The sequence below is a fragment of the Chrysoperla carnea genome, chromosome 1 (assembly GCF_905475395.1).
Source record: "Chrysoperla carnea chromosome 1, inChrCarn1.1, whole genome shotgun sequence".
Lineage (NCBI taxonomy): Eukaryota > Metazoa > Arthropoda > Insecta > Neuroptera > Chrysopidae > Chrysoperla > Chrysoperla carnea.
The window spans coordinates 60,990,429-61,005,942 of record NC_058337.1 but is presented as its reverse complement, the minus strand read 5'-3'; the positions used below and the strand labels follow the sequence as shown (position 1 = coordinate 61,005,942).

General features: G+C 29.1%; 1 protein-coding gene and 1 non-coding gene across 2 annotated transcripts in view; both read left to right on the top strand.

Annotated features, from left to right (window-relative positions):
* LOC123305907 overlaps window positions 1–15,514 on the top strand; it is a 78,275-nt gene that overhangs the window by 18,453 nt on the left and 44,308 nt on the right. The window lies entirely within an intron of this gene.
* On the top strand, window positions 4,112–4,184 carry Trnar-ucg. The gene has a single exon. It is a non-coding gene; the product is annotated as a tRNA-Arg (tRNA).

Here is a 15,514-nt window from a genome sequence, read left to right as displayed (position 1 = left end):
TAAAATGAAATGAGAAATTTGGGCAAAAAAATTATTTTGTCATATCCTGTATAATTATCAACAAATGAATTTGCATATTATATGGGTACACCTTATTGTGAGAACATAACAATACTAAAAATTATTGTTTTAGAATTCCAAAAATGTATTTATGTCAAGCTAAAATAGTATTATTTTATTTTACGGTTTATAAAATCATGTAATCTATAAACAAATTTTAAACCAATCTATTCTGATAAATTTTCGTGTATTATTTTAAAATTTTGTAATAGCTATAGAGTGTACTTTCGCAGTATTTCTATTAAAGTATCAGCTCACTGCTGCTAATCGTAAATAGCTCTAAATGACTACCTTCAGTTTAGATATTACTAATAAAAAGCGCAGTTTTGTGAGTGCTAGCATGGCTTTTTTAGCTAGCAACAATTTTAAAAATAGTATTTTTAATAGAATTATTTTTTGATGTATGGATTATTATTATGGACTCCTATAAATATGATTGCTTTCTCACGCATTAAACTCTACTAATAATTAATTACTTACTGTTTATTTACATCTAACAAAATATGGACCAGAGAGAGTAGGATCTATTCAAATCGAACTTTGCTATAGTTTAACCAAAAAATGTACAAGCTGTAGGAAAGAATTTTCTGGGTCCAAGTGTATATTACCATATTTGTCCGATATTACCATACAGGTAAATATAAAATACATATAAAATTTTTATGAATATGGCAAATTCGACATCAGGCAACTACCGTATTGGAAAAATTCGGGCATTATTCTTATTTAAATATTTTAAACGTTCTGCTTTATAACAATTCGATTCATTTGAATCAAGATAAGTCACTCTGTAAATCTACTTACGTACATGATATTACTGTATGCTTGCTAAGAAAAAATTGTCTTGCATGTTATAGTCATATGTGCATATTATATTGTTTGCGTATATTTGACAGGAATATCAATTTATTTTATTTTACAATTGCATGCATGCCAAACCAATTGACACTTCTTCACAGTTTAAGTCAAGACAGAAGCAGTAAATTTTGTTAAAAATAAACTATTGTTTCACAAAACAATATATTTAGTGATTTATTTTAGATCGAACTAAAAATGTCGGTCGATAAGAAAAACAGTAACTTTTGGGCAACATTAGATCTATTAGTTGGTCGCGAATGGCGTAAAACGGGACGTGAAACAAGTGATGAAGTGGATGAATGGGTAAATTCAGTTGTAAAACGACAAGAGAAGCAAATTCCATATTCAAAAACATTATCAAAAAAATTGTCAAAATCGTCGGCAAGTACGGATACTGTATCAGAAACAATGACAAAAAATATTATACTGAATAATCAAATTAATGCTGATCAAACTGCAAGTTCATCGGGATATAGTTCGTGGAATGAGTTTAATTCTGATACATTATATGCAAACCAATTGGATGTCGCGGGAGGTAATGTCACCAGACGTTCCACACCAAACACTGAAGATAATTTTGCTGAGCGGCCAGTATCTGCTTCATCGTCAGTACATGGACCTAAATTTGTGAATTTTGATTTCAAGTGAGTATCTTTAATTTAAATATAGTTTTTATACTTCTATAATTATTATCATGAATATTATATTTATTCTATAATACTGTTAATAAAATTTGTTCAAAATAAAATTGAATTCATTAAGCTTGGCTTAATAATATTTCATCAAAAGATTTAAAAGCCATATGCTCTCTTGTTTTATTATTGTAAGAAATAAATCATTTAAAGTCGAAATTAAAAGTAATTACACTATGATTTTTGACGAGACACCGCAAAAATGTTCGTATGAATATGCAAAATAGAATCCTACTTATTAAAAAGGTTACTTTTCAATGCGCTTTTGATTTTTAGTCCAACCAACTCAATTCTCTTGAAAAAACAGAAGTTTGGGGAAAAAATTCTTAGGTCTTATATTTCGGACTATTCAAGAATTTTTTGTGTCTGACCATTTTTCACCTGACCTCACCATTTTCGAGATTTAAGGGTTGAAAAAAAAGATAACAAATAATATTTCTATCGTTTATATAATATACAGGGTGGACCATTTTAATATATTATAGCTAATAGCTCGTTTTGTAGTAGTAGTTTGCGGACTTTGATGGGGGACATCATTTTCTGACATCACATTAGACCTAGTTCTCCGGGTTGCTTTAAACATCAATTTAGATCCTAAAAGGTAATAGATAGAATAACATTTTAAATTAGAAAGTTAATCCTCATGAAAAAATTGACTTTTTTTGTTTTAAACATTTTTTCAAAAATCGTTACCTTTAGGCGGAAATGCGCCTTAAAAATATGTCATTATTGCATTTAATCGAAAGAAAATACGCAAGCGTTAAAAAAATTTTTAAAAGTTATGAAGGACAATGAAGGCCATTCGTCTGTATTAATCAGTTTTAAGCCAAAGTAAATTCTTAAGACTATTTGAAAATCAAGGCCAAACGATCTTGAAACTAGAATTTCAAGTCAAAATCATGGACACAGGCGAATGTCTTCTATTGCCCATGAGAACTGTTTTCTAAATCTGTTGCTAGCATGTTTTCTTTGGATTAAATGCAATAATGATAAACTTTCCCAAAAGTAAACGATTTTCGAAAAATGGTTTAAATAAAATATTTTAGTTTTTTCATGAATCAACTTTCTAATTTAAGATATTCAAGCAATCCGGAGAACTAGGTCCAATATGATGTTAGCACATGATGTCTCCCATCAAATTCTGCTACTTTTGTTTGGCTTTGATTGATTAACTACAAACTAATTTCTAACTACAAAATAGTTTTTAGCATAAAAGATTAAAATTTCCCACTCTATACTAACACATACTTATATACTTATCAAAAGTACTAAAGGAAAATTTTAAAAGCATATAATTTCACCAAAATATCAAATAGTCCATGCGAATTATCATCGAATTTCAAACCGCAGAAAAATGGTACCCCTAAATTTTATATAAAGTTTAAGCGCACAAAAATTATAAAAATTATAATACAACAACTCTGCTATAACCGTTCGAACCAAGCAAAATGTACACTGAAGTTTGTCTCATTACATTTGGAAACTGAAAATGCTTTCTTTTAAGTCCTTGCATATTGTTTTGCAAAGAAATTTTAACTTTTTCGTTTTTAAATCAAGTCAAAGAAAGTGATGTAGCTGCTGTTCTATATTACATGTCGGTCTTAACCTTTTTGTAGAGATACATTTTAGTCTTTTTGTAGACATACGGTATAGAATTTGGGTAAAATTTTATGTTTCAATAATTTTGATGAGTATATATGTAAGCAAAATCAGACGAACTAAGAAGCTAGTTGTTGCAGGAAAAGTGGCATATTCTGTAATCAAGCTTGCAGTTTTAATGGTGGCGAAAAAAGGTTTTAATTTCACCAACCTCAATTTAGGCTTCAGAAACTCAAGCTTAAATCGATCTCTGAGCAAAATCGTCTCAATGTAGATTTATATTGAGTACCATTAGCCACCTGCTGTTTTCAAATGGTACATAGAAAACGTGAAAATGAAATAATAATCAAGAAAAATTTACTTTTTCCACTTTAATAAATACGCCAGGAGGATAAACTTCCCTCGTAACTCTTGTTTTTTTTTTTTTTTTGGATAATTATATTTGCATGTAAAAATTTTATTTGTATTGTTAAGTATTTCTTTGAAAAAATTTATATACCGCCATCTCTAATATTTTCATTTAACCGAAAACATCAATATTTATTTACTACTATTACATTATAGGTGGGGTTACTCTTTTAAATAATGCACCCTCTAATACAGGCTAAACACTAATGCCATCTATAATTATTTTATTCAACCCTTCATACACCCCGTTTTTGTTTACTGTGTTTCTATAACTAAATAAATATCTGAACTGAATTAAATTTTTAGCCATCTACGTTTTTTTATCTAAACTATTAGTGTGTAATAAATTCTTATATTTAAGAATTATTTTCACAGTTCCTCAATAAACGCATAGAGTACACTTCCTTATAGTATAGGAAAATGATAAACAATTTTCATTTATGAAATATTCCAGTCATAGAATATTATCATCCAGATAGACGATGATAGCAAGAGACCGTGTGGCCTAATGGATAAGGCGTCGGACTTCGGATCCGAAGATTGCAGGTTCGAGTCCTGTCACGGTCGAATATGTAATTTTTTAAGTAAAGTCAAAAAAAGTGAATTATTCTTATTTTCCTACAAGTAAGCTTGTTTATCTGACAATCTTTTTAGAATTCCATTTAAGTATAAGAATGTAGCTAACTTTTGAAGCTTAACTCAGAAATAACAAACGACTTTGCTTAAAAAAATTTATACTTGGTGCCAAGTGCTAAACAATAGTTAAGATATTCCAAAAATAAAAAACACCTACTTTCCAATCAAGCAGCCATTTGAAGCTTCTTCTAAGGTAGAAACAAAATGAATACTTATGATCTGGCCTTATTATAGTGGAAGGAACATTTAAACTTTTAATTGTTTCTCTTACAGTTAGCAAGATAGTTTCTACGGACCAAAGATCGAAAAAATTTTTTTTTACTTATTTATGCCAGCTTAAAACAATGCAGTCGAACAGTTTTTATAAAGATTCATTGACTGTTCCTGCATTTCGAGGTATAATTATTACGGTGCTCCACTATTATTTAAACTAATATTTAAAATTCGAAATTTAAAATTTTTTTAATTACATTATATTGTACGCCAAAACGAGACTAGCAATTGTATGTATTATTAGGTTCAGTTTTCCTCCAAAATATTACCCATTCATAAAATTATGAGAAATTTATTGAATAAAATATTAAATATGTAATGAAAAGATACTTTTAGTACCTGGTGTGAGAGTTTTGTCAAGTCATCGAAACACAATTTATTTGTTTTATAATAATGGTACCAAAATGACAATCACTTTTCATTATTTACATTCTAGGAAGGTATCAATTAAGTCACTCGAATCAGTATATATACCGTAAATAGACATATGAATCGAAAAATAAATGATAAATCAGAACTTATTTTATTAATATCGAAACGATCGCCTTTTTATTTACGTGCAATACTTGCCATTATTCTCATAACACGATGTTTTATACCAATCAGCTGATTTTGAATGATACACTGTTTGGATACTAATGTTTATAATTTTATCAATATCAAAACACATTTTCAAAGAGGTACTTAAATTAAAAAGAGGTATCCCCAATTTGACCCTCTTAAAGAATAAATTTTTATGAAAAAAGAAAAATAAACTTTTGTCTCAAATCATGAGCTCATATATCAAGTTATATTTCTAACTTCAAAATTGATTTTAACATTAATATTATGGATAGAAACATATTGTTCATGAGAGGAAAGAAAAAATTTATAAAATTATTTTGTAAAATCGTAACTATTAGTTCTGTATCAAATATACTTTCTAAGATAATTGATTTTGTAAGAAAATCTTATATATTGGTTTTCCTTTAGAAATCTTTAACAATAATTCAAACTATCTTCAGTGGCTTTGCCCTCAATTCTTCTTGCCGGTTTGAACTTTATATTAGTATATAGCTTAAAACCGTTGTTTCAAGTACTGTACAAAAGAAAAATATATTTATAAAATTAATTATACATAGTATGTTACATTTTACATTTACTGTACCTATTGTGTGTTTCAAATATTTCGTACATTCGATTTATAAAGAAGGATTCATATCATACTACTAGGAATAATAATTATTTTTTGAATATTGTAAATATATTATTGTATATTACAAAAACCTTGGTTACATTATAACACACGTTGATATTTATTTGTCAATAAAATTATTAACATGGGTTTCCCATATACGAAATTCACATCCCCTTTTTAATCCCTTAGAGAATGAATTTCGAAAAATCCCTTCTTAGTGCTTACTAACGTCATTCAAGGAACGTGTGTACACAATTTCATGATTTTAGACCGAACGGTTTGAGCTGTGCGTTGATCGATCATTCAGCTTGAATTCTTATATATATAGATTAGTAATTAAATTTCAGTATAAATTCGATTACAGGATTGAAGACTGGTTAAAGTTCTGTTAGTAATTTCTTAATCTTCTTGTCTTAATTCCATTTTCAAGATTTACCATCGTGTAAAGAGGTACAGCATCAAGAAAATCAGGAAGAACGAGAGACTCAATTCTGAAAGTTTCGACATTTGAAAATACGCTTTCATTGTAGGGTGTTGGAGGAAACATTTCTCCAACAAGGATGGCTTACCCCACTATTGACTTTGAACTGTTTTAGAAGAAGCGGTTTCTGGCGAATTGACATAATGAACAATTTCAAAAATGTGTTTACAATTTACTGATAATTCGGCTTTAAACTAAACTCGGAGTGAGGTACTTGCGATCATCATCCAGCTAAAAAAATGCATTAAATTGTTCGGCAGCCTGTTGAGATTTAATTAAGTAATTCATTTTTTTAATTAACGGATGAGGGAAATAAGTTTAGTTAACTTACTTGCTTAGACCTGGTTGCAGGTAACTTGGGTAGTAGTAAACAGCGCTGCCTGTTATAATAAGGTTTATAGTGTAATATTCTATGGTATGGTAGGTACTTGTGAAATTATTTTTTTAGCAACAGAATAAATTATAAACTAATTGATTATAAATTAAATAATTAATAATAATAGTTGAAGGAATTAACAGATGAGGGAATATTTTTCTAAAACTGGATCTTTGCCTGTGGCAATAGGAATAGCAATGTTTAAGATTGAATGTCAAATTAGAAATGAAAATATTCAAAATTACGACAGCTACAACTTCTTAGCCGATTTAGCGCCCGATTGTTAAAAATTGGAAAAGTGCTGAATTGTAAGGTATGATTTTTATGTATGAAATTTATATCCAGGTCCCTCTACGAGTATTGCCATCGTGGCAATACTTATTAAAAAGTATGTTAGAGTTTCTATCGTTAGTATGCAAAAGCCCCTTTGAAAGTAGCCCTGGAATCTAGAGTGAAAAAATCATTATTCCAGATTTAAATTAGATTAAATTTTATCAAGATAATAATATAAATCCTTGAAATACCTAGGCTGCGTAAAAATAATTGTACCTATTATTGAGATTAGATCGAGCACACATAATCTCTTTTCATACGTTGTACTATAAAAAAGACCTCCTGGTGATAACTTCACCTTTCTCAAGTACCTACTAAATTAGCTCATATGTCTTTTTTGGTAGTTTGAATCATAATAATGACATTCGTTTAAAATTTTATTTCTTCCCTTACTTACTACAGATTCGAATCGTCTTGTGATTAAGAGTATTTATCCCTTTTATAACCCCTCCCCAACCTTTGTCACCGCACCGTGAAGGCTTCATATTGATTATTTATCCTAAACATATAAGGAAGAATTTTTGTTGAATTCAAGTTGAGACATCTTAGTTAAAATAAATACCACGATACTCGAAATAAAATTTTGTATTTGTGTATTTATTTTAGTAACTTTATCCTAAACATTTATTTATTCAATTTATCAAATACTTATAATTAAGCACTTATAATATAAACCACCTACATATTTTGTCATATTGCAGATAAATCGGGATTATAAACTATTTATTTTATACAAAAATAATCAATTTCTGATAAATTTCTTTTTCCATTATATAACATAAAATTAAAAATTTATATCGAGGGGGATGATTAATCAATTTTTTTTAAATATATTAAAAAAAGGTATCAGTTTTAGAATTTAAATTACAAAATTGTGTTTAATTTATTGTTTTTATATTCGTATAAAAACCCGATAATTCGCATAACCCTATTAAAGGAATTGAAATGTTTACTTGTCATGTACTGATGGATTGATATAAATTTGATTGTACATATATTTTAGTATTTTTCTTCCTTGAGAAACAAATTTATACTTTTAACATTGGAAGTTTTTATCTGATTTTACGTAGAGCTTTTATAATAACCAAAATTATTTACTAAATATATTTCGGCATCGGGGCGAAATTTTTAAGGATAAAAATGATGGGGCCGGTAAAAATTGTTTGGTGTTATCAAGGTGGTGAAGATAATCATCACAGTTTCACACAAAAAGAAACGGAAAGGTAATACAGCGTATCTAAACCTTAAATATTCAGCCTTCATAAAAATCTATAAACAATTGCGAAAGGTCTAATTGTTTTGGTTATTGGTACCAAAATATTTTAAAATGTAATTTGATTAGTTGAAAGAAAAAAATTCATATTGCAAGCAACACCCAATTCATCAAAATTTTTCAACTGATTGCAATTTTACAGAAATCTCGAGTAGTTAGGGAATACAAGACAGCGAATAAAATACCTTAAAATTTATATTTGCAGTTTTAATGCCTCTAGAGATCATTTCTAAAAATTTTTATTGAATCTGCGTTGACATTTATACCTGTCTTTTAAAAATCGCCCAAGCAAATTCTAGAATTCTAGGGTAGTTAAAGAGAGTGCACATCTGACAAAAATTATGATATCATTCGTCTCACCTCACAGTCAAATCCAAGAACTGAAGTATTTTACCCCGTGTAAGTGTTCAATTTTACACGGATCCCAAAATTTCGAACGCAGTGGCAATAAATTAAGTTCTATAAATACCAAAAGCTAAATATTGCTACAAAATGGAATAGGAAGTACCTACATTTTAAAGAAATATTAAAAACAAACGTAATATTGACCTAAATGTGGCCTTAAACAAAATACTGAACATTCACCATTAAAATTTAAACAAAATTAGCCTATTACTTTTTATAATAATTGGTTTACTAACTGTTAAAAATGATTTTTTTCTCAAGGAATATTTAGTAATAAAGTAAACTACTAAAATTGGCTCCTTTTGAAATAATTTTTCAATAATTTTACTTGAGATTGTTCTTCGGGTACCTACTATATTATTTTCTTCAATAATGAGATATATTTTTGTATCAATTCTTGATCGCCTTTAACATGAAGGAGGTGCAGAGTGTATCGTGTTGATAGCATTTTGTCACGTAAGGTGGAGGCTCCTTGCACTCTTCGTTGTTGAGAGATTGCGTGTCAGATAAAATGCAAAATAACTTATATACCTGTACACTCTCTTTAAAAATATCAATCGAATAAAACGAATCGTCTATATATTTGTATATTATACTACATAAGTATATACATGATTTATGAAATATTATAAAGCATAGGCAAGCTAATAGAAAACCTTTTCCAATTTTTTATTTTTCCTATTCTATTTATGTTTAAGCGGAAAGTAAACTGGACATTTTTTCCTTTGAAAAAATTGTTGGTTAGTTGAGCAATTTCAAAATTCTTATAGCTTTTCTCCTAGCTCACAATATTTATTGTTTAAACGCAATTACCTCAAGTTTATAAAATAGTAAATTCATAAAAAACAAGTGAAAACAAACAATACTGAGTAAATTGATGAAATACCATGTATTGACATAGTTGATGACACAATTGTTAGTTTTTTGACGTCATGTAAGTAAACAAAAGATATCCACTCTTATATAAAGACACACGCATAACTGAAAACCCCATATAATACATACTATAAAAATTGCACCCTCGTGGTAAACAGTGACGCTTATGAAAAAATATTTCATACAAAAGTTGTTTATTTTTTAATAAGGAATATTTTTTTAACTTTAACTTTCGTTCTATCTCTAATGGTTTACAAGATTTACAAGACCCAATTCACCTATGTTGCTCATTTGCGAACTCGACTTCACTTCAACGTCCTAAGCACGCTATAAAAATTTCAGCTTGATACTTCTTTCGTTTTTGAGTAATCGTGTTGACAGATAGACGGATAGACAGACAACAAAAAATGGACTAACTATTCATAGGTGACTAGGTGACTTTACGAACACCTCCTATACCAAAATTTTGTTCGTAGCATCAATACTTTTAACCCTTACAAACTTGGGACTACACTTAGTATACCTTGATATATATAGATCATATACAGGGTATATTAAAGCAACTCAAAGAAAGTCAGAAAGATTGGAGATCCCTCCGCTTCGATTCGGACATAATATATCGCGCAGTACAGGGCTCTCAAATTTTCTGCCCGTGTGATCGATAGAGTTAAATTTCATTTTTTAAATTCTGATAACGCCAAAAATCATAAAAAATTCCATTTTTTTGATTAAAGAGACAAATTTGATCCGATCTAATTGGAATTTTTGTTGAAACATACTAACTTTTGGTCATTTGGTTCAGCTGTCAGTTTTTCGCTAGCTATCACTAATGTGCATTATTCCGGAACCAGAACTCCACATTTTGAAACCTATTAGAGCAAGGTTAAATTTGATCACAAATTTGAAAAGTAGGACTCAAATTAAGTAGAGTTACATACATAGCAAAATTAAATTTTAGGATTCTGATGACGTCATAAAGTTCAAAAATTCCCTTTTTTTGATAACACAGGCAAATTTGATTCGATCATATTGGAATTTTTTTTGAACACCACTAATTTTGGGCGATTCATGGTCAAGACAAGGCATTAACACTAATTTGAAGAAGTATGTGCGTGTGTTTGCGTACGTCCGTGGTCGTTTTTTTCTTCATCGATATTGCGCGAACAGAAATGATATAGGCAATATGATTTGAAAAGAATTTTATGACAGTCGATCGAATCGCTTCGAGTCTTTATTTATTGATTTAAAAAATTATTTGTAATATTTACTATGCTGTGAAGTTAATCGTGTGGACAGCAAAGGTCGTGCCATACTTTACCTACGGCTTGTTTAAACATGTTATTTTAACCTGTATTATGCCTTTATTTCAAGTTTTTTAATTGGTTTACAAATTACGAAGTGCCTTGTCGATATGCATTTATATACTTCAGAATCAACATATTTCAGAATCAATTATACAAGAGGCAACCATATAGATATATTCATCATTTTTAGTTACTCATATTGTCATAAATTTAATTTGACGTAATAATTAAGTTCTTAATACACAACGACGATCAAAATTCTTGTAGTTACTGCTGTAATATAAGGTCATATAAGATTGATTTATGCCAGATATATTGAGCTTAATTTTAGCACTTGAAGAATTTGTTCTGTTTACTTACAGGTCATTGTTTATGATATTTTTAAATTTGGTCAAGTGCCTTTGAATTTGTTTCAATATTCTTATGTAATAATAATATATGGAAGTAACAACTCTTCGGTACCTAAGAATTTTTTACAATATTTTATTTTGTCAAATATATATTATATCAAAAATCTTTATAAAACATTTTTTTTTTTTTTTTTTTTTTTTGAGAAAGATTGATTTCACAATAAATACCAGGCGTAGGAAACATTTAAAATAAATAACTAATGTAGTTGACTTGACGGGACCAGTCATTGATTATGCTACTGGGACCATAATATTCTACCTCAACCGATTTCTGCTTTTTATTAAATTTTCCACCTGTAGTAAATATTTATTTAAAATTGCTACTTCGATACTAAAGTTGCTTGAAATAATTTAAACTACAATGAACATTAAGAACAAATTGGGTGAACAATTTTACTTCAAGTATACAGATGTTGTTTTACAAAAGAAGGTTTTCTTTTAAGAGTGTTTAAAATTTTAATATGTTGCGCATAATTAGAAACCATTAAAATTCTTTAATCAACTCACCAGTGTTAATTACATGACACAGTTTCTTTTCTTGAAATGAATGTTCGATCTCAAAATGTATCTTGTGTGATTGTGCTACACATCGTCTTTTTGAGCGTCGACTATTCGTCGCTTGAAGAAACATTAAATTATATATATATATATATATATATATATATATATATATATATATATATATATATATATATATATATATATATATATATATATATATATATATATTATATATATATATTAAAACTGCAGGCCTCAAGGGCCCATGGCTTCAATGACTTCAATTTTTTTTTATAAATTGTCTTCCATTTTTTCCTATTCATTGCCTCTTCTTTCCAAAGCCCACACTGATCTTTTACACCTCCATAAATTTTCCTTAAAACTTTCCTCTCCAAAATCAGTATTTTATTAGCCACTGCCTTGTTCACGACCCATAGAGTACCGTCAGCCTAATCATTGTTTTGTAAATCCGGGCCTTCACCGATCTTGATATCATTGGAGATAGCAAGATGCTTCTCAAGGTACTGACGGCCTTGCTCCCTTTTTGAAGCCTATTATTCTCTCTTCATCTCCATCTCTTCATCCGCATTTGCTGTAATTAAGACACCTATGTATTCAAAATCTGTAACACTTTGGAAGGAGTACATTTTCCTAGGTGTTTGAATTTTTAGATCACTTTCAGCTTCGCCATCGTGGTTTTGTAAATTAACATATTTTGTTTTACTTTCAACTGTTAACCCATATTGTCTAGCTACAACAAAATTAAATTGGTTTAATAAATAATTAAACAACCCAAACAATATCATTGTTGAAATCTAGTGTTGTAGTTCAGGTGCTATATACTAGCACTACAATTGAGGATTTAGCTTCATGCTAGTAGCATATCTAGTAGTCATAAATGCTTTAAAAACAATTTGCAAATTTCAACCAATTATTTAATGAGCTCTGATACTAGCTTGATGTAACCTACCACCCCAACTTTGTACCCCAACTTTGAATCTTCAATTTCCTCAAACAGTTTGAGCACTGAAATTAGGAATATAACAAAATTAATTAATTAGAATCTAAAAAGCATTGAATTTTGGTGTGTTTTAAGGCTAGTAAAAGAATAAAAAATTTTGGCGAAAAATGATAATATTTCTGCTTGGATCAATATGGATCAAAATCTAAACCATTTAATATAGCTTTAGTCTTAATTTTTGAAAATATTATTTTGTTAAAGGCCTAATTGGTAGGGCGCTTGGCATGAATCCAAGAAGTCCGGGTTCGAGTTCTGGTTCAAGTGTATTTTTGTCAATTCTCTTAAATTAAGATTACTAGACAAGATATTTAAATCGTCAATTATAATCGAGAGACTTTGATGTAATTAAATATCGTACACATGATTAAAAGTAAACAACACAAAAATAATGATAATAATAAGTAAATAAACAAAATAAAAATAGTAAAAGTAGAGCTCGAATGGCCCAATTGGTAGGGTGCTTGGCATGAATCCAAGAAGTCCAAGCTCGAGTTCTGGTTCGAGTGTATTTTTTTCAATTCTCTTTAATTAAGATTACTAGACAAGATATTTGTCAATATTTAGTTTACGCTGTATGTGTCATATTAAAATCGCCAATTATAATCGAGAGACTTTGATGCAAATAAATATCATATTCATGCTTATAAGTAAATAACACAAAAAATAATATTATTTTGTCTCGGTTCTTGTTTCAAACACTACAAGAAAAAATGATTCTATTTATCTTTTTAATTCGAACAAATGAAGTTCAAAACCAACCCTGTTTATTAAATATGTATATTTATGACGTGTTCTGAAATATATTAATATATATTTTTAATAATAATAATAGTAAAATGGATATATATTATATAGTTTCAACAATAGAAAACTAAAAACTTGTTAATAATAATATGGATATCATGGTACTACCAAGTGGTAAAAATATTTTAAAAGCTTAACAAATTAAATATAATATACCTATAGAAACTTGATGTGTCTGTAAAGAAGGCAAAGTGAATTCAAGCTCTTTGAAGGAGAGCTCTGTCGTGGGTCGATAAAAAAAAAACCTCACAGTTAAAAGTATAATTGAAATTTTTTTAGAAATATACACCCTTTTATCAAGATACGGAAGAACTGTTACATAAACATAAATTTCCAAATTAAGGAATTGATAAATAAAATTTTACACTAAAAGGGAAATTTTACATTTCCCCTAGGATTCTTGAATGAAACACAGCATCTCTCTATCACTATTACACTTCTCAATTCATCTCTTTTATCCCTTTTCTCGTCTTAAGTTTTAAGCAGGCGCACAGTGGAAAATATGACCGTTTTAGGTGGACTAAATTATAAAATTTGTCCATATTTAATCTTTGGGGTCCCAGATTACGGAAAAAATGATACAAAAAATAATTTTTTGACACGATTGGCGAGCGTACAGTGGTCAAAAATTAAAATTATTTGCTAAAATCAAAAACGAGAAATTCTAATTTTCAAAGGCCCAATCTCCACATGATTATTATCTTCCTGATTATTAATTTGAGCGAATTAAATTTCAGCAAGTGGCTTTGGCGGTTTTTTTGGGAAACTTAACCTACTCTTCCAAAAATTTTCTCTTTTTGATTCAGAGTGTTGTGTCTGAAAAAAATTATGTATCACCCAAAACGCAAAAAATCGCAAAAATTATTTGCAACATTAGAAATATTGATGAAAGAAATCCTACAAACAAATCCTTGGGGTAACTTGGGGGTTAAATGGTTTTTCTTTATTGATGAATACATGGAATAGATTGATAAATTGCTAAATTAACTCTACTGATAGCACATGTACATTCAATAACTAGTGTGGAAATATATTGTTAACCTGTCTCAACAATATGTATTGTGACATGTTAAATGCATAGAAAATCATACAACCCTCAAATATACCTACTTTTGCACCATGTTACTCTAAATCATTAGCAGAGAATCCCACATTGTTATATGAATATCAGAAAATCTGATGATTTTTAATTTTAATTATAATATTTGTGATCTAAGACCATTTAAGCAACAATATTTTATTTTTAAGCAGCTTTAACCGGCCGTTTTTCTATGTTAGCGGGCAAGATCTTTTCAATAATAAATCCATTCCTTTTTCATAATAATTATCCAACGAATGCAAAAAATCTTCGCATATTTCAAACGAACTTTCTTAAATCAAATGTATGCCATTCCAAGTACAAATTCTTCCCATAAAATATTTCTCTGTTAATTTATGTGGTAGTCAAATATCGGGCTTCGTCGCCCTATGAGCTTAGTTGGTTAAGGCGTAACCTATTTCGTCTGCGGTATGCTAAGGGTAGCGGATTTGATTCCCGCCGTCGCAACAAAATTAATTTAATTAATAGTTCTGATGGGCTGGTGTTGTGCATGGTATATGCATGAAGCAGGTGCACTCAGCCCCTGAAATTGGGGAGCTGTTAAATGAAATTATCAGCGGAAAGGTGGTGAACCATATGGTATCACAATGGGAATCACATATATGGTATCACAGCCAATATAACCTAAACTAACCTAAACATCGAGCTTCATTTTTCGTCACTATACATTATAAGCCAAATGAGGCTCGATATTTCGACTCCTCATTAACCATTGAAAAATTTAGTGGAACAAATTTCCATTTACAATATTATCAATACGATAATGAAAGAAACGTAAAAGCTTTTCACTTTTCTTGAAAGTTTCTTCTGACAACTTTATAGATTTATTCTTTTACTTATAATAGACAAACAGGCTTACAGAGAAAACTTATTTTTTACATGTGTTAATGTCTGTCACATAAATAAACATATACAAAGTATAATATAA